General features: G+C 38.5%; 1 pseudogene; it reads right to left on the bottom strand.

The window, feature by feature from the left end:
* Nucleotides 1-2,817: 2,817 nt before the first annotated feature.
* On the bottom strand, nt 2,818-3,093 carry LOC101969678 (small ribosomal subunit protein eS27-like pseudogene; annotated as a pseudogene).
* Between the last annotated feature and the right edge of the window lie 19,756 nt (nt 3,094-22,849).

Here is a 22,849-nt window from a genome sequence, read left to right as displayed (position 1 = left end):
CTGCATCTCCCAGCACCCTGCTCACCTTCTGGACACTAGGGAAGAAAACACGAAGGAGGCGCTGCATGTCATACCTACATAGGTCCCATTGGCCATATCAATGGCTAGGGAGGGTGAAAAATGTCCTCTTAGCCTTGTGGCTGTGAGACCAGCTAAAATTCAAGTGTCCTAGAACCAAAGTGAAAAGAAAACACAAGCAATAGTAAATAGTTTACAACTTTCATGGAACTGTGTTATTAGAGAGACTGTTCCTGACCTGCTTGTATAAAACCATCCTTCCTAACTCACTGGAAAATCACCTTTAATTCACTTTATTTTTGATTATAGCACTTACAAATTTGACTATTTGATTATAGCACTTGACTATTATGTTGACTTGCTAACTTATTATTTGTCTTCCACCATTACAATGTAAGGTTCTAGAGGGCAAGAACTTCATCTATTTCAAGCATGACATCCCCATGAATCTAGACACGCAATAGATACATTTGAAAGAGGGAACCTTCTGCATGTGCATGAACTCCCTGCTCTCTCTCAGCCTCATGCACTTTCACACCCTAATCTCCGCCTGAACCTTCCTGGCACCCTTCAGTCTCACAATACCAGGACCTACTTACAATGCAATTTCAGGCATTAACTCCCTGGTGGAGACTGGATGTGTTAGGGTTCCCTTCTGCTAGCACACACCTAGCCCTGCACTGCTATCCTCCATTCCATCTGTGATTAGATGATACATTCCTTGAGGATAAAAAGCCACATCTTGTCTTTGTATCATGGACTTTACATTAATCAGCACTCTGACTGCTACTGACAAAAATTCATTTGAAACTACTTACAGTTTTCAAAGCCAGTGTGTATTGGGGTGGCATTGCCCAACACTCTTCCAAAAGCAAAAAGACCCCATCCTCTCCCATCATGATCATTTCCAGGGGGATATGAAAGAGTTGGCTTTTCTATTTCTGGAAATCACTTGGTCATATTCTGTATGAGCCTGCAGTTCATTTTGTTCCTCTCTGTGTACCAAATTCTTTTCTTCTCTCTCAGATTAAAGGTAGAGGGAGAATATGACTCACAAAAAGTCATCCCCCAAAACTATGGGCAGCATTCTGGGGGAAAAAAATCCATGAGGTTGCAATAAATCAAACATGATGTCTTCTGGGAAATATTCATTTAATAATTGTGTCAACTTGCTGTTTAATGTTGGTTATGAAAGACTGAGAAGAATCTGATTCATTAAACCCATCTCAAATTAGGTAATGAAGTTTTTATTAGATGTCATCTTCACCAACCATTTTTACCTTGAAAGACATCATGAAAGGAGTTGAATACCCTTCTCTCTTTGAAGTAGCAGCACAGGCTACCTGCCAAAATATGTGCATGTGTGTTGGGAATAAGGGGCTGTCAGTCCTGCTTAAAAATATTAAAAAAATTAGAAATCTGCCAGGCAACACACTGAACCTGAAATGTAGTATCTTAATGCTCTGTGATACTGTTTTGAATAGGCGTATCGAGACAATGACAGAATGAAATTTCTGCTTCATTACTTATTTTCGAAGTTACAAAAATCAGATCTACCCTGCAGAAATACTTAATCTCTTGACCATGGAGCACCTACTGTAGCTTCTCACAGTCCTCATTCTTGCCACCCCTTATTCATGGGCTCAGATGGGCTCAGAACCCACCGAGAAGCCAGTGCTGTGGTGGGCAGGAGGGAAATCCTGAGAGCTAAACCGATCAAGGTCACAAGGAAGCTTGGTGGGGGGGATCCTACCCACATAGGGTAGCAGGGAGGAAAGAGTAGTGGGCTCTGCAACAAACCATCAGGTTGCTTCTAATCAGCAAAGGAGAGTACACTCAAGGCGGACTCACAAATGTTTATTGTAGATCTCACTGAGAATATTCCATGTGAATTTGTGTAGTCTAATTTTATTTGTGTAGAAAACAATATTCAGGGAGACATAGATACCTATTCAAAGGAGAAGATGGTCTACATGTTGATCACCACATTGACAGTGGTTACCTCTTGGAAAAGCAGGTCAAGTTTGGAGTTTGAGGGGATCCCATCAGGGCCAGAACAGTAGATACATTTGTGCTACTTGAATTTTGTAATGAGGATGTAGTAGTAAATTACTTCTGTGTTAAAAACAATTTTAAACTAAAAAACAACACATTCCTTATGATGGAAAATTTGTAGCTTTACTTAATGAAAAGTCTCCTTGAACAAGGCAGGGAATAGTGACAGGATGTCATTATGTTTCTACTTCACCCTGCTATGGTTAAAAATAGCTGCCTTCCCTTATAGCTTGGAATTGTTTGAGTTTTATTTATTTCTTGTGATTAGACAAGTACAACCCGTTTATTAGATTAGCATGTTTTTGTAGAATTTAGCAATTCGAAACAAGAAAAAATACTCATATTGTGTTTTTTTTTTGATCATACATTACAAAAATTGACACTTTGCTCTCCTGAAATTATATTTGTGGTCACCACATAGTCTGGATGCAAGCATCAGACCACGGGATTCTTAGTGTGGCAGCTGGATTTTATTTATATTTATGATTTTCCCATAGTATCCCCCTACCCCACTCTTCACTCCTTTTTTCTTTTATATTTGTTCTTTTTTGATATACATGACAGTAGGGTATACGCTGACATATTCATATAAACATAGAATATATCTTATTCTAGTTGGGATCCCAGTCTTGCTTTTTCCCATAACTAAAACTTTATTGAAAAACATCAAAATAGGAGATTATTGTTGTATACCTTACAAAATCAAAAGTAATTACCTTATCTGGGTAGAGTAACCAAAATTACTGAACTTACAAGGCATCTGTGAGAAAACATAAATTCTGGAAGTTGCATAGATCATTAGTGTTGCTTTCTTGTAAATGAACAACCTTCTGTGAGTCTGGCCTTTCCTCCTGGGGGTTGGCACAACACTGTTGAACAACAGCTTTGGAAGTTGAGTGTCACAAAGAACCACTGTCAGGATATGGCTGAAAACTGTGGTAATCTTGTACCAACCTGGACATTTTACATCCATAAAATAAGAATTTGGACTTTGAACTAGCCATTTCTTTTTATGTTTTTTTTTTCTTCTCCTCTTCCAAGCAAGGGTGTAGCAAACCCCTAGCCAAAAACGTAGTGATCCTTTTTGCAAGCATGGTCCATCCAGATCCCTCAGGTGATCCAGTCTTGTGGTTGTAAACTGAGCCATGGGCTCAGATGGGCTCAGAACCCACCGAGAAGCCAGTGCTGTGGTGGGCAGGAGGGAAATCCTGAGAGCTAAACAGATCAAGGTCACAAGGAAGCTTGGTGGGGGGATCCTACCCACATAGGGTAGCAGGAAGGAAAGGTTTGTAAAACCCAGGACAATTTTTAATTGAACGTCTCTTCTCTTCCATGCACTCCATTTATTTCAATGTCATTTATTCATTTTCATTTCTAAGGCAACTCTGAACTTAAATGAAAAACAATCAGAACCTGAATTTCATTTAACATCAATATATAACTTTAGATCTATCACAGACGAAATAACAACAATGACTGCATATTATGAATTGAGGCGTCAGCCCAGAAGACCACATATTTTATGTAGGAGTTTACAGTGGAAAATGTTGAGACGCACACGCCACACGTCTCCAAGAGCTATCTTTCACAGTTGTATTTTGCCATTTCACAGGACAGTTGACTCCGGAGTGGGGCCTGGTGATCTTTTTCTGACACCCATTAATATATTTCCTCACTTCCTTGATTGAAGTACTACATACACTGATCATTGATTCGGAAAGTGGGGTGTGAATGTCCGATGAATTTTAAACAGAACCTTTAACACTTCATTCTCTTCCAGCCTTCCTCTGCTTTGCATTGCTGTCCCCTGTGTTCCTTGCTCCCTTGTCCTATTGTACGAGAACTAGGTAAAAGAAAGAAGGGGTGGGTGACGGGGTTCAAACAAAGTTGTAGACAATGCCCTTTTATGCTTCCAGTATTGTACATGATAATAAAGTGAAAAACTGAAAAAAAAAGAAAAAAAAACTCCTCAATGATGCTTTGGCTTAGTTTTCATTTTCTTTTCATACTTCTTGGCACACTGAACTGCATTGGAATTCTGCTCTGGTCTGTTCTCCTTATACATTTTGGAAAGCTGTCAATAAGGACCCATGAGACACCTGTGCTATGCTCACTGGGTGCTCCGGGAATTCCCCCTGAGTGTGCTGCTCCCTGGGTTTGGCAATAAGCTAAATGCCTGGGCTTGAAATTGGCACCAGTTGAAAATAGCAATAAACTGTTGGACATTGGCTTTTTCTCCCCGTATCTTTTTTTATTTAAAGAGAAAAGGATCTTGCCGTTTCCCACAAGATCATTTTTAAAATCCCTTATGGAATATTAATTTTTTTAAAACCTGTGTTTTCCCCACATTTTTTAAAGCTGATCTATAAATATCACTTACGTTATAAACTTTTCATTTCAGGAGCAAATATTACTAAGTCAGCATTAAGGAAAAAAAAAAGATATTACGGTTTTCTCTTTGGAGACTTACAGAAAGTACCAGTAATATAAGATAGTTGTGTCTGTGTGACAGTGTATCTAAATATTTTTTAATCACACATTGTTTTAGCATTTTTCACATCCACGAACTCTTACCAGGAATAAAAGTATACATCAACATTCCTATATGATGTAAAATACTACTGATATAAAGAAAATATGGTCACATTTTTTTTTCCCCCATAAGGTTAAATAAACTGGGATTTCTTTGAGATTGTCTTCTCAGTATACTTCCTCCACCAGGTCATGGTGCCTATTTAAATGTGCTCCCTCTCTAGGCCAAAGACCCAGATTCCTGACTGCCTGACCCTTTTTTTTTTTTTTTTAATCTTTTCCCTCCCATTCTTCCAATGTAGAAAAAAAAGTTCTTAACTTACCCTAAACCAGAAGCCTTCCTTTGCTTAGTTACAAAACGGCCCCTGGTTTCTTTGCCTGCCACTTGGAGAGAAAATTTTCTGTATCCAAAATTCCAGGAGCTCAGTCCTGAGCTTTTGATATGTTAAAGAAGGAGGATAAGGAACTTGGGGAAAAAAATAGCTTGGTTTATGAAGCTATTGTCTTGATGCATAATCCTATTATGCATTTGTTCTTTCTGTTTGAGTGACTTCTATAACATATCTGATCTGTTCACAGACATGTTCCCAGGCAGACAGATGCATTACCACTAGAGTGAAGTCTTGAATTTAGAAAAATCAAGACAACAGTGATAATAATAATAATAAGTCACTTTCACATACTTTCCCTTCTCGAACTAGTGTAGACAATACCCAATTTTATAGGAATCTACCTATGTCTCCTCTAAATATTTTTGCTCTTTTTTACTTCATGGTCTCCTGACTGAATATATATATATAATATTTTTTTTCTTTTGCAAAAGCTGATAATGAAATAAACAAAGAAAACGAAACACAACACCTCCTTCAAAATCACACATCACTGACACTTCCACTCTGGTGGCAAAATGGCAGCAGCCCAACAGAGTAAAAAGAGATGGTGGGATCCCTGAGACTGATTCACAATCTCCAAGTAAAACACATCATTGGTGATCCCCTCCATTTTTCTTGCCACGAAGTATACAAAATGGTGAAATGGCAATTTTTGGAAAAGAGAGTTCATTCCTGTGTTGGTTGATCATATGGAGACAGGAGAGACAGAACCTCAAATCTGTCTCTCCAAGGACAGAGATTGGGGGTACTTACAGGGTAAAGAAGCAGGGATGGTCTGAGGTGTGGGTTAAAGTGAAGGAATTGGTGTTCCATCCATATGTAATCCAATTTCCTGTCTCTTCATAGGACAAATGCTCAGAAAGTAAACTGTGTGTTTTGAGGGTGAAGCTTTAGTACTTTGACACCAAAAATTCACCTATATGATACTGTACAAACCCAAGAAAAAGGTCATGGTTTCAACCAGTTTGAGCTACCTCCAGTTCCTGAAAATCAACTTGGGCAACATTGTCATGCGTAAGTCAGAGGTGTTATCTATAGCAAAGCTAATGTGAATATTTTGTTTAATTATATGACCTGTACAATTATTTTTTTTTAAAGCAGGTGACTAAAACTAGGTGAAGCTAACAGGCTTATTCAGAACTCTCCTCTGTTCAGTAAGTGTATAGCAGGATTGATGTGTATTGAATAATCAAGGTTCTGCAGGTTCTGTCCAAATTGATCCACAGAGGACCTGAATCTTCTTGACTGCCATGTATTTTAGTCAACTTTTTCACTGATGTGATGAAAAGATCTGACCAGAACAATTTTAGGGGAGGAAAATTTTGTTTGAGGGCTCATGGTCTCAGAGGTCTTAGTCCCTTTAGAAGGACAGCTCCATTTCTTGGGGCTCAAGGTGAGGCAGAACATCCAGGCAGAAGAGTGTGGCAGAGGGAAGCAACTCACATAATGATCAGAAACCAGAAAGAGAGGTCTCCTCTTGCCAGATACAAATATATACCCCAAAGCCACGCCCTAATTCCTGCACCTTCCAGCCACACCCCACCACTTCAGTTACCACTCAGTTAATCCCTAGGAGGGGATTAATTCACTGATTGGGTTAAGACTCTCACAACCCAATCATCTCTTCTCTGAACCTTCTTCCTTTGTCTCAAATACTAGCTTTTGGGGGATACCTCACATCCAAACCACATCACCATGAAACACCAGATTGTGGCTTATAAGTTATACATCAATGTAGGTGAAAACATCACAGTTGCTGGGATAGTTTTGTTTTGAAATGTTTTTACTTACTTCATCTTGTCTGCCATAATTTCATATATTTTTTATGGTGCTGGGGCTCAGAAAATGATACTCCAAAGTCTGGTGCTTGGGGCTGCGGAGTACTATCAACTGAAGGAGATTGGAAGGCATCAGAAGCAGCCTAAGAAGCAAGTTGTCTCTCCTCTTCCCCCACCTGATTTCTACCCAGAAACAGAATTCCTCCTCCTCAAGAAGGTCATAGAAATTAGAGCCCCTTTTTCCCCAGACCAGCTAAGAAACCCAGAAAGGCCATTCTCTTCCTTCTTCCTTGAAGACCGTCCTTCCCAAGGAGTCCTGCCCCATGTCTGGGAGAAAGAATGCTACACAGAGACGGAGAAGAAGAAGCCTGACAGAACTTGTCAGGCTCCTTTCCTTCATATGCTGCTGTCAGTTCAGACCCTTCCATCCAATCACATTTCCAGATGATTGACGTGCTTCAAACTTGAGTATACAAAGAGACAAGGCTCCCTGGTCTTTGGATTTTCATTTCTGAAGGCTTCATGTTATATAAAACTTGGATCAAGTAAATTCGTTGTGCTTTTCTCGTGTTAACTACTGTCTTTTACTATAGGAGTTCCAGCCATGGCCCTCATGATGGGTGAGGAGAGGGATCACAGCTTTCTGGCTCCTAGAAGAGTCTGTGATTATTTCTGGTGCTTCTGTTCTATGATAGAGCCATAGCTCATTGCTGTATTATACCTTCACAAGGTTACCTAATGGAATAGAATACTTCAATCCATTGATATTGGAAGCAAGTAAGGTTTAATATGGAATGATAGATACACACGAGTGGAGGATAAAGATGAATAGCAGAACATTTCAAAGTCAGGTTCAAGATCCTTTGAATATTGACTGGTTGTAGTAGGAAAATAAAACAAATCATAAATTACTTTGCCCATGGTGAAGCGGAGGGTTTTAAGGAGTGGGAACAGGTGTTTTGTTTCAGGTTCCCTAGCAAGTTTCCAAAGTACTGCCAAAGGTCTGATTTGAAGACTAGGAAATAACAGTATCTTTGGTCCTTACCTAAAATTCAAGTTGAATCTTACATCACAAAATGTGCTTACCTGCACTGTCTTTGGAATTGCCACCATTGCTTTGTTTTCCCTCCCAAACTCATCTCTTCCTGCATCTCCAGAGGAGGTGATACCTGCTTTTCTGTTTATTTTGCAGAGGGGAAAAGTCCCTGAGCTCCATGAACAGAAATGTCCTTTCTTGGACCTAATGCTTTTGAGAACTATAGTAGTTTTAACCTTGGAAATGACTAAAGTTGAGGTGAGTCTTAGGTGAAATTGCAGAGAGACTGCCATAGGACAAGAAATGAGGCTGGAACACATGAATTTAAAATCCTAGGCTTTTAAACTTACTTGGACAGATGAATATGATTTTTTTATAATTTCCTTTTTCCTGACTTTTTAAGACAGGAAGAAGGAAATTATCACTTCAGGGACAATACTCTCCTCCAACTTTCCCTGCACCCTACCAACCATGTGACTCAGTTACCTAAGGGCAATTTAACACCTCATTACAAAATGTGCCTCGCTGGTCACTGAGATGGGTTCATCATTTGGCCAGAGGCAACACTATTTTTCTTTTTCTATCTGAGCTTTCCAGCAACCATGATTTTCCTGTTATTTCTGTAACAAAGGTAAGCAAATACTTGTTCTCCAATTCATTGTGTGATTTTAGAAATTGGGGAGTACAGAGAAGACAGGATGCTCATACCAACCATCACCTGGACAATTTATAGAAATGAATGGTATTATATGGCCAGGAGTGGGCTAGAGACCCACCAGTGAGGGGGGACTAACACAGGGATGGAAAGCAAGTGCTTAGAAGAGACAGCTCCTACTTTCTGTTTTCTCTTTTCTCAGGCCTAATCGAGAACAGTATCAGTAGTACCTAAATTACAGAGATGCCAGGATCTAGTTACTGTATTTAGAAAGGGGATCCCCCTCCCCAAAGGAGACCTCTTGAAGCTCTTCCCTAGACTCCCACATTCCTTGCTGACTCATTGCTGCAGATGATTTCAAGGAACACAATTGGTGTTTCTAATAAAAAGGTAACGTATGTTTATTATAGAGAAATGTAAGTGGGGGAAAGTACAAAGTTGAGGAATACTTAAACTTCTGAAATATTTTATGTGCAATATCTATTTTTATCCCTATAATGGCAAGGCAAGGATTACTTTCTGTTCATCTGTTGTTGGAAGGGAAAGAGGAAGGTGAGTTGATGGCTGATGTGAGCTATCAGGGCCCTGTCGGGTTTCTCTAGCTGAACGCTTTCTTTATTACACTGTGGTCCACAGGAAGTAGAAAAAGGAACAGAGATTCACCAGAGATTGGAGCAAACACAGAAGAGCAAGCACGCTCGTGTGAACAGCCCTGAGCTAGGCAAGGCCAGCCTAGCCTGTGACTGCATCTCCAGCCAAATCCTCACTGACAGATTTTGCAGTAGTTTCGCAAGCTGCTTACTGACTGCTTCAGTCAGTGACCATGGACATGGACTGCTCTGACTGAGAGATGCTCAGGTCTAATTACAGATAAACATCTGACTTAGGGGTAGAGAGATTTGGAGGGAGAGAGCTCAGTTCCTGCATATCTTGAGTGTGTACTAGAGAATTCAGATTAGCTTGATTCATGTATCTATCAGATGAAGGTGGGCTGGGGTGGTGTTACTGTCAAGGACTCAGTGTCTACATGGCTGTGTTTGAGGACATCCTGCTATTTGCCTTTCCCTCACTCTACACAAATCTGCTTTAATAAATGGATTTGTAAAGTGCTTTGTAATTCTTACATGGTTGATTATCCATGTAAAAGGTTTTCCAAATAACAAACAGCTAATAGCAAATGAGAACGTCCGATCCTGCTTGATGTCTATATGAGTAACAGATTTTAAAAAGGCTGCTTCCCTGACAGCTGAATCCCTGCGTTTAGATTTTATATTTAAAGTTGAAATAGTTACAACATATGGGTTCAGGAAGGATTAGCCCTCTGTGGTCCTGAACGATATTGAAAGCATCAGTATTTATCTGTAAAATAAATCTATGAGTGGAAAATATTTATATTAAATATTCTCAGTGGCAAATATCACAAAAGAGAATGACTGTATTCAGGACAGTTGGAAATAGAGACAAACAGAATAGATAGAGGAAACCATTTCATAAAATAGGCCACAGGCATGTGGAAAAGATTAACAAAAAAAATAAGATGAGCAACGTAAACCACATGGCACAAGTCAATGCATCCAGCAGGCTCCTGATGGCACATTCAGACCAAAGAGGACTTGAGAAGCAAAGGGATTGGTCAAAGCTGAAGAAGCATGGGACAGATATGACAGATTTGTAAAGCAGGACTGAACAACGAAGCTGCAGGATCCAGAAAACCCATATTTCCAAAGAAAGAAAAAATACTGTGGGTGAGTGTTTTGATTATGATTCTTTCTAATGTTACAAATAAAGTAATGACATCACTATTTTTTAAGAAAAACTCACTTCTGATTTCATCTGTTATTTCACAATCATGCATTCAATTTACTTTTTATTAATTCAGTTTAATTTAATATTCTCTCTCAGTAATGAGGTGCTCTTGCATATATAGATGCCTACCATGTGGTTCTGAATGCTATTTCTGTGAGTGGACACCTAGGAGATACTTGTTCTTCTTGTGGACAATCACTAATGATAGCAATTGCTGACCACAGCCCTTAAACTCATGGGCACATGTGACCAACTTTCAAATTACTTGCTCATGGAAGTCCATGAAGAAAAATAAGCCCAGAAAAACATCCAGGGGACTCTGTTGATTCCATTATGCTAGCAAAGGACACAAAAGAGGAAGGAATTTCTGAAATCAAAGAGCTAATTTGAAGCCCAGAAAGTAACCACAGATTAGGAATTTTTTTTTTTTAAGAGAGAGACAGAGACAGAGAGAGAGAGAGAGAGAGAGAGAGAGAGAGAGAGAGAGAGAGAGAGAGAGAGAGAGAGAGAGAGAGTTTTAATATTTATTTTTTAGTTATCGGCGGTCACAACATCTTTGTATGTGGTGCTGAGGATCGAACCCGGGCCGCACGCATGCCAGGCGAGCGTGCTACCGCTTAAGCCACATCCCCAGCCTGATTAGGAATTTTTAATTACTAGGGAACCGATGCATTAAAATGATCATATTAGGGTTTTCTTTGACACATCAGAAATAAGGAATCTTGCTAAACTGTTTTAACATTAAGAAATAACTCAAAGGAAGGTTGTGTAAAATTATTCCTTAGAAAAATCATTGTCCCTCTTATAACTCACCATCAGAAATTCTGGTTCATTTGCTGGAACGTATTGAGTGTCAATGGCTACCACTCCTGGTACGAAGCTTGTGTCTGTCAAATTATTAAAATTCCTGCTAAATGGTAACATCCACTGTAGGTGAGGGGATGGAGAAAGGGCAAGATGGTGGGGTTTTGTAAAAGACATTTGAAAAATATTTTTTAAAGCATTTGACTTTTGAGTATATTTTGATCTAAGAATTCTTTCGAGAATTCATCCTAAGCAGTAGTTGTGGGACTACTTATAAATGAAAGGAATGCAGCAGGGGGAAAGGACTAAGGGAAGCTAAGGGAAAAGTTTAAAATCTACACATCTCAAAATAAGGAATCAATCTCTTCTGTTGTAAGAACACACAATAATGTACACTATTATTTTACTTGAGAATTATTCCTTTTACCCAGTTTGTCCAACTCTTGCATCAGACACTTGGGTGTCTGCCACCTCCCCCTAATCTAGACAGCACCTCGTAGCCAACAGGGCCATGGGCTGCTCTGCCAATTCTCTCACCACCCAGGTCCCTTGTCTCTTCTGATCAAGACTCCTTCTGGCTCAATTCTCACTGCCAAACCCACAGTGACCAAGGCCATTCCCACTGTATGGACACTCGGGTCTGGAACACACACCTTCTGCTTCTCCTTTTCCCCCACTGTCCAATTTACAGGTCTTATCCCTTCTGGGTTTGGGGGTTACAGCTTAGGAGAAAGAACATTTCTGTGGGGTTCATTCCCTGAAAACACAAGGACATTGACAACAACAATGCTCCTGAAGATTTGGAGAAGGTGACCCTGGGAAAGAAAGAGAAAATATGACTGATTTAGATCCTGATGACAAGCATCACATTGGAAGAGCCCGATGCTGACCATGGACCCTATCCAACATCGCAGCCAACTCTCCAGAGCAAGATGTCACACTCAAGACCTCCTCCATCTGCCAAAACCAAGAGTGATCTTCAGAGTCAAACCCCTCATATGGAAAATATGCCAGTGTATTTAATTTCATTGCATCAAAAGTAATTGAGTATCAAGAAATTTTACACTTGTACCATTTTATTATCTTTGAAACTGGGTTGGTTAAGTTGCTATTTATTTAAATATTGTTTAAGAAATATAATGTCTGTAACTCAGAAACTCATCCCTAAGCAGAAATATACAATGAATTTTCAGGTATAGTACTTAGCTCATTCTTGCTCTACCCATGTCCATTTCAGACAGAGGCATATGCAAATGTGTATTAGCAATAGGTATTCCATTATGCAAAGTATTTTGTAGATTACTTTGTGTGGGGAAAACATCTTTTGCAAACATGAAGATAGTTTTATAATTCTCTAACTTTAATTAGCAGGCAAAGTTGAGTTCACCGAAATTCAGCATAGTCTGCTAATTCTATGGTGTCATTCAAAGACACAGTAAGTAACACAGATAAAAATAGAGTACCTTCGACACCAGTCTCCAACTATGCCGACATTTGCAGTAGCAAATGAGAGAGACTATGCCTACATGAGCAGTAGCAAATGAGAGTGCTTGAAGAAAAGGTGATCTATCAGCTGGTTAGCATTTGAGTGTGAATTACTTAAAATCAATGTGGTCCACTGTGATTTAGCAGGAAAGGTGTCAAGGACTAGTATAAGGCAGAAAAGTATTGATTTAGAAACAGATGGAGAGTAAAAGGAGGAAAGAAATGTTCAACAAACAGTGCAGATACTACAACAGGGGGCCCTAGCTAGTCACCAGGCTCCTAAATGCTGTAAGGAAAAGCTGAATTATCAGGTTGATAAAATCAGAAAAAGGTGGGTACCTCACTTACAAGACTGTCTAAGTCTAGAAATGGTATTACGGGGGGTTTATGTAGAAATTTACACTGGCCACCCTAACACAAATTATTTTCTTTGGCATTCTAATGTGGAAGAAAAACTAAAACAGAAGGTATTGCCATGTGAATGAGAAGTCATTTTGTTATCATAAATTCAATTTAAATTAGATAGTAAGTATAGAGGGGTTTTCACATCACATCTTTATCTATTTACCTTTTCCCTCACCCTATTTTAATGAATTCATTTCATTTTCAGTATGGAAAACATCTCAGCAATTGGTATGAAGATTCAGCAGTTTGTCTCTTGCCATTGAGCAGAAATCAGCAGACAAGCTCTTCCAAAATACTCCTGCCTGGTCCAAAGAAAGTGCTGGCAGATCGCTTTCCTGGATTTCCTAGATCCCCTCAAGTTATCTGTCTATAGAATGTACAATTCTTCAGAAATTTTGGTGTGAATTCCAGATACTACATGCTCATCTTGCAAAAAAGTGCATGATTATTAAAACGAAGTATTTTTCTCATTCTTTTGTCTCCAAGTCCCACAGCCAATAGCTGGAAAGGGAGTCAAATCTTCCCAAAATGACTATGCACTGCCAAAATGAGACAGTTTAATTTAAATAATAAATAAGCTCCATGGTTACCTTTTGCTCTAATCCAGGCTAAACCTTAGCACCTGATCTGGCTTCCGGCAGTATTGCAACAACATTGAACCATACAGTATAGGATTGCACTTGATTTATTAAAGTAATGAATTAGTTTTATTGTAGGTGATTAAATGTATTTTACTTTTTAAAGCACAAGAAGTAGAAAAGAAAAGCATCGTTACAATCTGAAAATAACTAGAAAGATAAGTTCATTAACTTGCCTACACTTGCGCATCATAAAAACCTTGTTAAAAATTACTCCCTAGCCTGCTGTATTAGCTTCTTTATGAGGTAATTTCTCCATACAGTAATAAGATTTTTCTTTTACTCTCCAGTGCATATTAAACCCACTAATCTTCTTTTATAAACTATAGTTTCAGCCACTTTCTCAATTTACTCACTTTAAAGATACACTCCTATTAATATTAAAGGTAGCAAATGCAGATATGAACTTTGCAAAACATGCTTCCGGATTTATGGCACAATCTTTTAACAGTGTACTGCAATAGCACAAAAGGGAAAAAAGTCGTAAATGTCGAGTGTCTTGTGGCAAACCAAACAATCTTAGTCCCTGTAGAATTAATTTCCCACCCCATTCATTATGTGAATGAACTGTAGACATATTTTTCTACTGTCAGCAAATAAAAACAGAATGAAAAGACTCAGTTCACTGAAAGAAGTAAAATAAAATCTTACACAGCAACCACACAGATGTCAATGATCTGATTGATTGGCATCATGAGTGTCCTAGGGAAAGGACAACTGGTAGCCATTTCTACCTGTAGATAGATAGATCGCAAAGGGCCAAGGTTTGCTTTTGCTTTTGCTTTCTGAAATCAGGCAAGTCACAATAAGAAGTTGAAAATTAAGTCTTTCAAAGGTTAGGTCCCAGTCATAAAATTCTCCTAAAATATCCAATATTTTAAGGTTTATTATTTCACAATGGTATAAATGATTGTTAATCCCATATTTCAAACATCTTCAAGTGGGTAATGCATATTGAAGATGATGAACTAACTCAAACTGTTATAGAAATGTATTTTAGAAGGTAATGTAGAAACAATTACCCCAACATTTTTTCTTCCTGTTGAAGTACAAATCAAGAATCTCCCTATCGTCTGGTGGTTGGACTTACTTTGCTTATTGAGAAAAGAAAAACTGTTTAATTTTTTTTTCTTCATATACTTAGGGGAGATATTTGAAACACATGGAAACATAACATGGAAACACATGAAGGTTCTCGAAGACCAGCAAAGAATAGACAAACATTTCAGTTTTAAAGAAGAGAGAGAATGAAGATATTATGCAAAAAAGAAAATTCAATGAGCCAATAAATATATCACAAAGCATTCACTTCCTTTATGAGTTACAAATGGAACTTTGAAACTTTAATGGAATTTTTTTTTCTAAAATCAGATTGCAAAGATTAAAAATAGTGGAAATAAAGGCAGAATTTAGGAAAAAGTTTATTGCTGATAAGCACAGGAAAAGTACAATCTTTTTTTTTTAAGAGAGAGTGAGAGAGGAGAGAGAGAGAGAGAATTTTTAATATTTATGTTTTAGTTCTCGACGGACACAAAAACATCTTTGTTGGTATGTGGTGCTGAGGATCGAACCCGGGCCGCACACATGCCAGGTGAGCGTGCTACCACTTGAGCCACATCCCCAGCCCAAAGTACAATCTTTTTAGCAACATTTAATACATGTTGGAGGATTTGTAACATTGACCTAACATACCTAAGAATGTATAAAGAGGGTGTAAGTTAGAGAAAAGAAAATTTATGACACAATACTCAGCAATACTTTATTAAATTATGAGTTTAAAATAAAGAACATATCCATTCATGATTGTATTGGTTGATGCTAAATGATGTTCATGTTATACTAACTAGAAAAGCAAATTACCAGAAACCATACATTGAATGAAGTGATTTTTTTAAGTACAAATATATAAATAGGTGTATTTCAAGTTAGATATACACTATAATGTCAAAAGCAGCTATTGGTGTGGGATAGAATGATAAGTTGTAAATAATCTATGCTAATATATTTTTACATTTGACTATTCTTCGTTTGCATTCATCAATTACATTGCATAAAGAAATACTTTGAAGCTAACTTCCATCTTTCATAAATGAAATGCTTACCACTGGAAGAAACTAAGTCCTAGATATATTTTTAGCTTTCATAAATGACACAAGTCATTCAAGTGTAGGTAAATATATTTAAAAGTTAGAAGAGTAATATAATAGATTATTTCTGGAAATCATGTAGGACTTCTGACATTTAGTAGACACTCAGTAAATTAAAAGGTCAGTAATATTAAAATACATAAAGTAAACATTCTTATGCCACTTTGATTAAATGAGAAGTTTAAAAAGCTACTCATTGTTTCCTCTATTTTCAATTTTATAAGATTTGAACTTATATCATGTTTTAGGTATTTCAAAATTGTATACACTGGGGCTGGGGATGTGGCTCAAGTGGTATCGCGCTCGCCTGGCATGGGCGGGGTGCTGGGTTTGATCCTCAGCACCACATACAAATAAAATAAAGATGTTGTGTCCACCAAAAAGTGAAAAATAAAAATTGAAAAACTCTCTCTCTCTTCTGTCTTTAAAAAAATTGTATATACTTATTAAACCCTAATATTTCAGAGTTAGCAAACTCTCTATTCATTGAAATAAATGCCTGAAATAACTATCAGATTTTCTCCACAGTTATTTCTTCGGTGCTAGTGAGGTTTCAATTTTGCATACTCCTCATTCTTGTTCTCTACTCTTCTTTCTTCATTAGCCTAATCAGTTGTCATTCCTTCTATCTTGTAAGCCTTCCTCCTGGCAGGCACTTCTTGATAAAGAGAGGGTGAAGTGGGAAGAGTGGACTGGGGGATGGGAGCAGAGCCTTTCATGTATGTGACTTTTCCTAGAATTTCTCTTTCTTTTCTTAGATAAGGGAGCTGCCCTTCTCTTTCTTATTTCCCCAAATTGACACTCTGCTATGGAATCCTTCTTTCCACTTCTTTCCTATACTCTAGGTGATCGACTTGTTCTACAACCCCAATTTCCCTCTAATGACCCTGCTGAGACACCATCATTTCAATATCTTCTAGCCTTTCCTGTCCCTTGACCATCATGTCAGCTCTCTCCCTGACAAAGCTTTCTTGGTGCCAATGTTCCAACACAGTTTTGTCGGACTCTTCCTTTACAATAGGTTACTCTTATGGTCCGGGTTCCGCCTGATTCTTTCTGAAAAGCTATTCATGGACAGTCATATCTTTGGAGATGCTGCCACCTGTATCAAGGGTCTATAGCTTGCAAGCCCCTTCTTAAGGAAAACAGGAGGTAGTTGGTCAAAAGTAAACTAAAACAAAAGTCGGTGCTAGGAGAAGTTGAAGATGAAGAAAATGTAGGATGTGTGCAAAATAATTATAGAAATCTTGACTTGTAGCTGTGATAATACAAATCCTAAATCAGTCAGTGTGGAGACTTTAGACCCTCCTCTGCCTCTAGCAGCTAGCAAGTGCCTCTTATATAGTGTCACTGGGAGTCTGTGAACGGGGACGTACGTAAGTGATGGAGAATGAGCTCATTCAGAGATTTAAATACTGGAAAGAGAGAATCTATCCTTCCTTCCATCATTTTTTTTTCCAAAAGAAATCAAACATTGTTTTATCACAGTCACACTCCTTATGTCTAATTGTAACAAGATATAAATGTTTAAGTTTCAGAGCCCATTGCACTTGGTAGTTATGAACTGCCTTCACCTGCACCCTGTGCACAGGCTTCAAGTACGCCTTTCTGATTGAGGAAGGGCATAGCAGGTTGGCATGGTTAATGTGGACTGCTCCTCCCTTCTGAGTACATATGTTGCTTCCACTGACAGATGGGAGCATTGGCTGGCTGCACAGACTGCAAAGACTGAGGATTACAGGGCAAAAGGGATGCAGGAATAATAAAAGGACAGCTCTAGGATAGTGAGCATGGAAGTTTCTTTTTCCTTTCTTGCCCCAGTCCCTGCACAAGGAAATCGTTGGGGGCTGTTTTGCAAGTTTGTCAACCAGCGCACAACACAAGTGGTCTGTAACGGTGAGCTTAGCCTTATTTGTCTAAGACATTAAAGTTACCCTTTTTATTTCAGTGTTTTATTCTGGCATTTTGGGAAGATACATGATGCCAAACAGAATATTTATAACAAATCTTTTAAGGTTTATTCTCATCTATTTTTGCCCTCCAAGGTCATTTCATAAAAGAGATCAAAAGGCAGTTTCTTCCAGGCCGGCTCAGTGGGTGGCCAGCAGCAGATTAAGTACTAACAGAGCCCTGAAGAAGGTACAAATCTGCATGACTTGTTCTACACAGTTCCAGAATGTATTGTCTCCATTACTATGCCACATAATTACACATGTGAACTAGTTTAATTATAACTGATATAATGAAAAAGCATTAAAAATGATCTTGAAACAAGCTTACCAAATGGGCTTCCTGTGAATATCTCAACCCTTTGCTGGTGGTAGCTTGTTTATTCAGTAATTTAAAAATCTTCAGGAGTCCTGGCATAATTTGGTGGGTAAGTCTTATCCCAAAACTAGATTTTATCTTTCCAGTTGCTAATGTATAGTGTTAGGAAAAAAAAAAAAAAAAACTACACTTTTGGTTTGCAGCATTTTTTTTTCCAGGCCAGCACTGATTAAGTAAAACTTTGGATGGGAAGTATGTCTTCCAGAATTTTCTCTTTAATATCTGTTCCTTCAGTCAGCACTTCCCTCTGTGGGGAAGGCAAAACACGAGGCCCTTTGGTATACAAAGATGAAAGAGATATAATGACTAACATCAAGAAGGTAAAATCCAAAAGGAAAGCCAAACGTGTAAAATCATGGAAAAATTTTCTGCTGAAGGGTGAAAAACACTGAGGTGCCACCTGCTAAATAGCTCATGGGACATTAGCAGCTCTGTCAAGGGGTGCAGAGAAAGTTTAAATTAAGTCAATTAATGAATAGCACTTTACCAAGTATGTGCCAGGGTCCCAGGAGGAAGAAGAAGAAAATTATAATCTGAATTATCACTGCACACAGGTATGTTAGGAAACTGTACAAAATGGGGAAGAATGGATTGAGGTTATGAGAAAAATAACAAGGAAGGTAAAGGTAGGCAAATTCCCAGGGAGAAGGCAGCTCAGAGACAGCCATCAAATTACTGGGTACTGTGGTGCACCCTGGTAAAGCCACTCAGGAGGCAGAGGCAAGGGAATCGTTAAATTCAAGGCAAGTCTGGGCAATATGGTGAGACCCTGTCTCAAAATGCAATTAGAAGAGCTGGGGTAGCTCCATGGTAAAGCACTTGCCGAGTACCTGAGAGACATCCCCAATACACAAAGAGAAACAAAAAGAGAGGAAGAAGGAGCCACCAAACTGTATAAGAAGAAACAGATATGATCCAAGTTGTATTTCCAACAACAGTTGGAAACAGAAGAACAAGGGGAAAGAAACAATAGGAAACTGAGAGAATGATTATGAACGTTTGAGTTATTTCAGAGGGCGGATGAGGAGTGCACTCACAAGAGAGAGCAAGAAGCATAAGGAACAGCTTTGCAGGTAGATGAAGAATCAAAAGGATTTAGCAAGTTTCAAATTAGAAAACAGTGGTTAGGGTGAATCAAGGTTAATCTCTAGGTTGGTTGAGTGAGTGGGATTTATTTATTTATTTGTTTATTTTTTATGCTGAGGATTGAACCCAGGGTCACTTAGGCTCTTAGCCACATCCCCAGCTCTTTTTTAATATCTTATTTAGAATCATGGTCTTCCTAATTTTCTGAGTGCCTCACTAAGTTGCTTCCATCCCTTCTGTCCTACAGGAATGGAAGACAACCTGCCAACATCTTGATTTCATTCTGCTGAGATCCATAACAAACGGCATTGAATTTATGATCCTCCTACCTCAGCCTCCTGAGTCATCGGGATTATAGGTCTGCGCTACTGTACCTTGCTTGAGTGGGTGGATTTTAGAGTCAATCTCTGTGGCTGGAAACTGAGGGAGAAGAAGAGAAAGCAAGCCTTTTATTCTGCTAGAATCAATTTCATTGGGCAAAATAATTCATTGTATCAGCAGTAGATATTTGGTGTAATGACACTCTTACTACTTTTCATGTCTGCAATGGAAAAACCCACAGTATGACCCAAGTGTATGAAAAGGTAGAAGCCAGTGGATGGCGTGGCATGTTAGTGTCTGTAAACAAGTTAAAATGGCCTCTGGCATTTTTCAGAGGGAGTGGTTTGTGAAATAATGCCAGGGACCCATTGAGTGTGGAGATTCCTTATTGGTTGACTTCGGTATCGAGTTTATGTTAATTAAGATAAGCTGTGTGGAATGTATATATACCCCTCCTGTCCTACAATAAACGGCTCCCACTCCTGCTGTATCAATCTACACAAGTTCTTCGTCACCCCCTGGTTATTTTGCTGCAGCCGGACTGCGGCAGTGGCAGAAAAATGGCACACCAAAGATATCCACACCCAAATCTTGCAACTTGTGCATGTTACCTGACCAAGCAAAAGACGTAAAGGGTAAATCTTTCAGGATAAAATTGATTTTAATATGGGGAAATACCAGGTAGCCTCAATCTAATCCCAGGAGTCCTTAAAATAAAAGAGGAAGGCAGAAGAAGGATTCGGAGAGTGTGGACATGAGGACTCCACTTACATTGCTTGTTTGAAGATAGAGGAAGAAGCCAGGTGTCAAGCAATACTAATTACCTCTAGAGATAAAAGCAGTGCTCAGCTCCAAGTCTGCAAGGAAAGTGGGATCTCAGTCCAACAGCCACAAGGAACTGAATTTTGCCAACAATTGAAAAGAAAATGTAACAGAATCTCCCCTCTGTCCTACAGGAATGGAAGACAACCTGCTAACATCTTGATTTTATTCTGCTGAGATCCATAACAAATGAACTTCTGATCTACAAAACTTAAGTAATAAATTCTGTTGTTTTCATGGGTGAACTCCAATAATTTGCTATGGCGGCAATAGAAACTGATGCACCAACTTAGAACATAGACAGTAACAAGATAAGGACATGCAAGGAAAGAGGAGGGAGCTAAGATGTCACACCACTTTGATTATAATGGCCATTGAGAAAGACAAATCATGAAGCTGGAAGGGAGAAGAATAAAACAGAGGAGGTGGAGAAAGAGTCATGGTACAAAGGGCTGGAGAGAAGGCAATGACATTTGGGCCCACAAAACCAAACCACGGAATTGGTTCCTGCTCTGTTGTAAGTAGCAAAATACAGAATTCATTCCATGTACGTAATTGGGACGTGCAAATGCACACCTCAGTTCATCTTTATAAGGCATTTTCTTAATATCACTTGGAAAATGTGGTTAACATAAAATATTACAATAATATAGCTCTTTTTATACATATTTTATTTATTTACATCTGCATCATTACCAGCCAACAGTTATCTAACAAAAAAGAGACACAATAGAGTAAAATTCAGTGTGTTTGTCAGAAATCCTTTACTTGGAAGCAACAGAAAGCAGCCAGAAGTAAGAACCTAAAACATAATTCCGTGTTAAAATTTGAGGACACCTCAGAGAATCCAAGAACACAGCAACCCTCCCTCAGGACGGACAGGAGGTAGAATCCAATGAGGTTGGCTATTCCCCACATGTCTCTTGACTGGGCTCCTGCTCAGTACCATTCCAGGTTGCTTTGGCCTCTCTTTGTTCTTGGTCGACAGGCAGCATGGGGTTATTAAGAGCACCAAGTTTTAATTTCTTTCAAGGTCCCTGAAGAAAGATTCGCTTGCCTGTCTCTGCCCCAAGTCCAAACCAAGAAAAGACATGAATAAGGGTTTGAGAAGCCCTGAAGTCCAAAGAGCCGATAACCAGAGCTAAGCTGTTCAAAGTTGAAGAAAATAGACATGCCAAATAGAGAGAAAGATAATTCAGCCTTCCATTGTCATCTGGTTCTGTTAGATCCCTTAACAAATTGAACGACACTCACTCACACACAAGTGCTACTCTCTTCTGGAAACACTCAAGGACACTCAAAAATAGCATTGTATATAGCCCCTGAAATGCTAGCCAGAGCAATTAGATAAAAGAAAGAAATTGAAGGGATACAAATAGGAAAAGAAGAGCTAAAATGATGTCTAATCATCAACAATATGATTCTATATATACAAGACCCAAAACATTCCATAAGAAAGCTTTTAGAACTCATAAAGGAATTCAGAAATGTAGCAGGATATAAAGTTAACAAATCAGTTGCATTTCTATCCACCAATGATGAATGGACTGGAAGAGAAATCATGAAAACTATCTCATTTGTAATAGCCTCCAAAAAAAAAAAAGATGGGAATTAATCTAACAAAAGAGATGAAAGACCTCTGCAATGAAAACACAGAACACTAAAGAATGAATACCTTAGAAGATGGAAAGATACCCCATGTTCTTGGATAGGCAGAAATAATATTGTCAAATATTACCATACTACCAAAACTGTTACACAGGTTTAATGCAATTCCTATTAAAATTCTAATGATGTTCTTCTTAGAAATTAAAAAAAAAATCAGTCATGACATTCAAGAGGCCCAGAATACCCAGATGCAATCCTTAGTAAGTAAAGTAATGCAATAGGTATCATAATACCAGACCTTAAATTATACTACAGAGCTATAGTAACAAAAATGCATGGTGTTGGCACAAAAAAAAAAAGACATGTAGACCAATGGTACAGAATAGAAGACACAGAGAAAAACCCACATAAATACAGTTTTCTCATATTAGACAAAGGCACAACAAACATACAATAAAGAAAAAAATAGCCTTTTCAACATGTGGTGCTGGAAAAACTGGAAATCCATATGTAGCAGAATAAAATTGAAACTCTATCTCTCACCCTGCACAAAACTCAACTTAAATTGGATCAAGGACACAAGCATTAAACCAGAGACTATGCACCTACTAAAAGAATAAGTAGGCCCAACTCTCCACCATGTCGGCTTGGGAACAGTCTTCCTCAATAAGACCCCTAAAGTGCAAGAAGTAAAATCAAGAATCAATAAATGGGATGGATTCAAACTAAAAAACTTCTTCATAGCAAAGGAAAGAATTAATAATGTGAAGAGAGATCCTAAACAATAATAGAGAATCTTTACCATGTGCACCTCAGAATGGCAATTATCAAGAATACAAGCAAAAATAAATATTGGTAGGGATGTGGGGGAAATGTTCACTTACACATTGTTGATGGTACTGCAAATTGGTGCAAGCATTCTGGAAAGGAGTA

This window comes from Ictidomys tridecemlineatus, chromosome 3 (assembly GCF_052094955.1).
Source record: "Ictidomys tridecemlineatus isolate mIctTri1 chromosome 3, mIctTri1.hap1, whole genome shotgun sequence".
In the NCBI taxonomy this organism is placed as follows: Eukaryota; Metazoa; Chordata; class Mammalia; order Rodentia; family Sciuridae; genus Ictidomys; species Ictidomys tridecemlineatus.
Note: the sequence above shows the minus strand (reverse complement) of the source record. Positions and strands in the feature narration are given on the sequence as shown.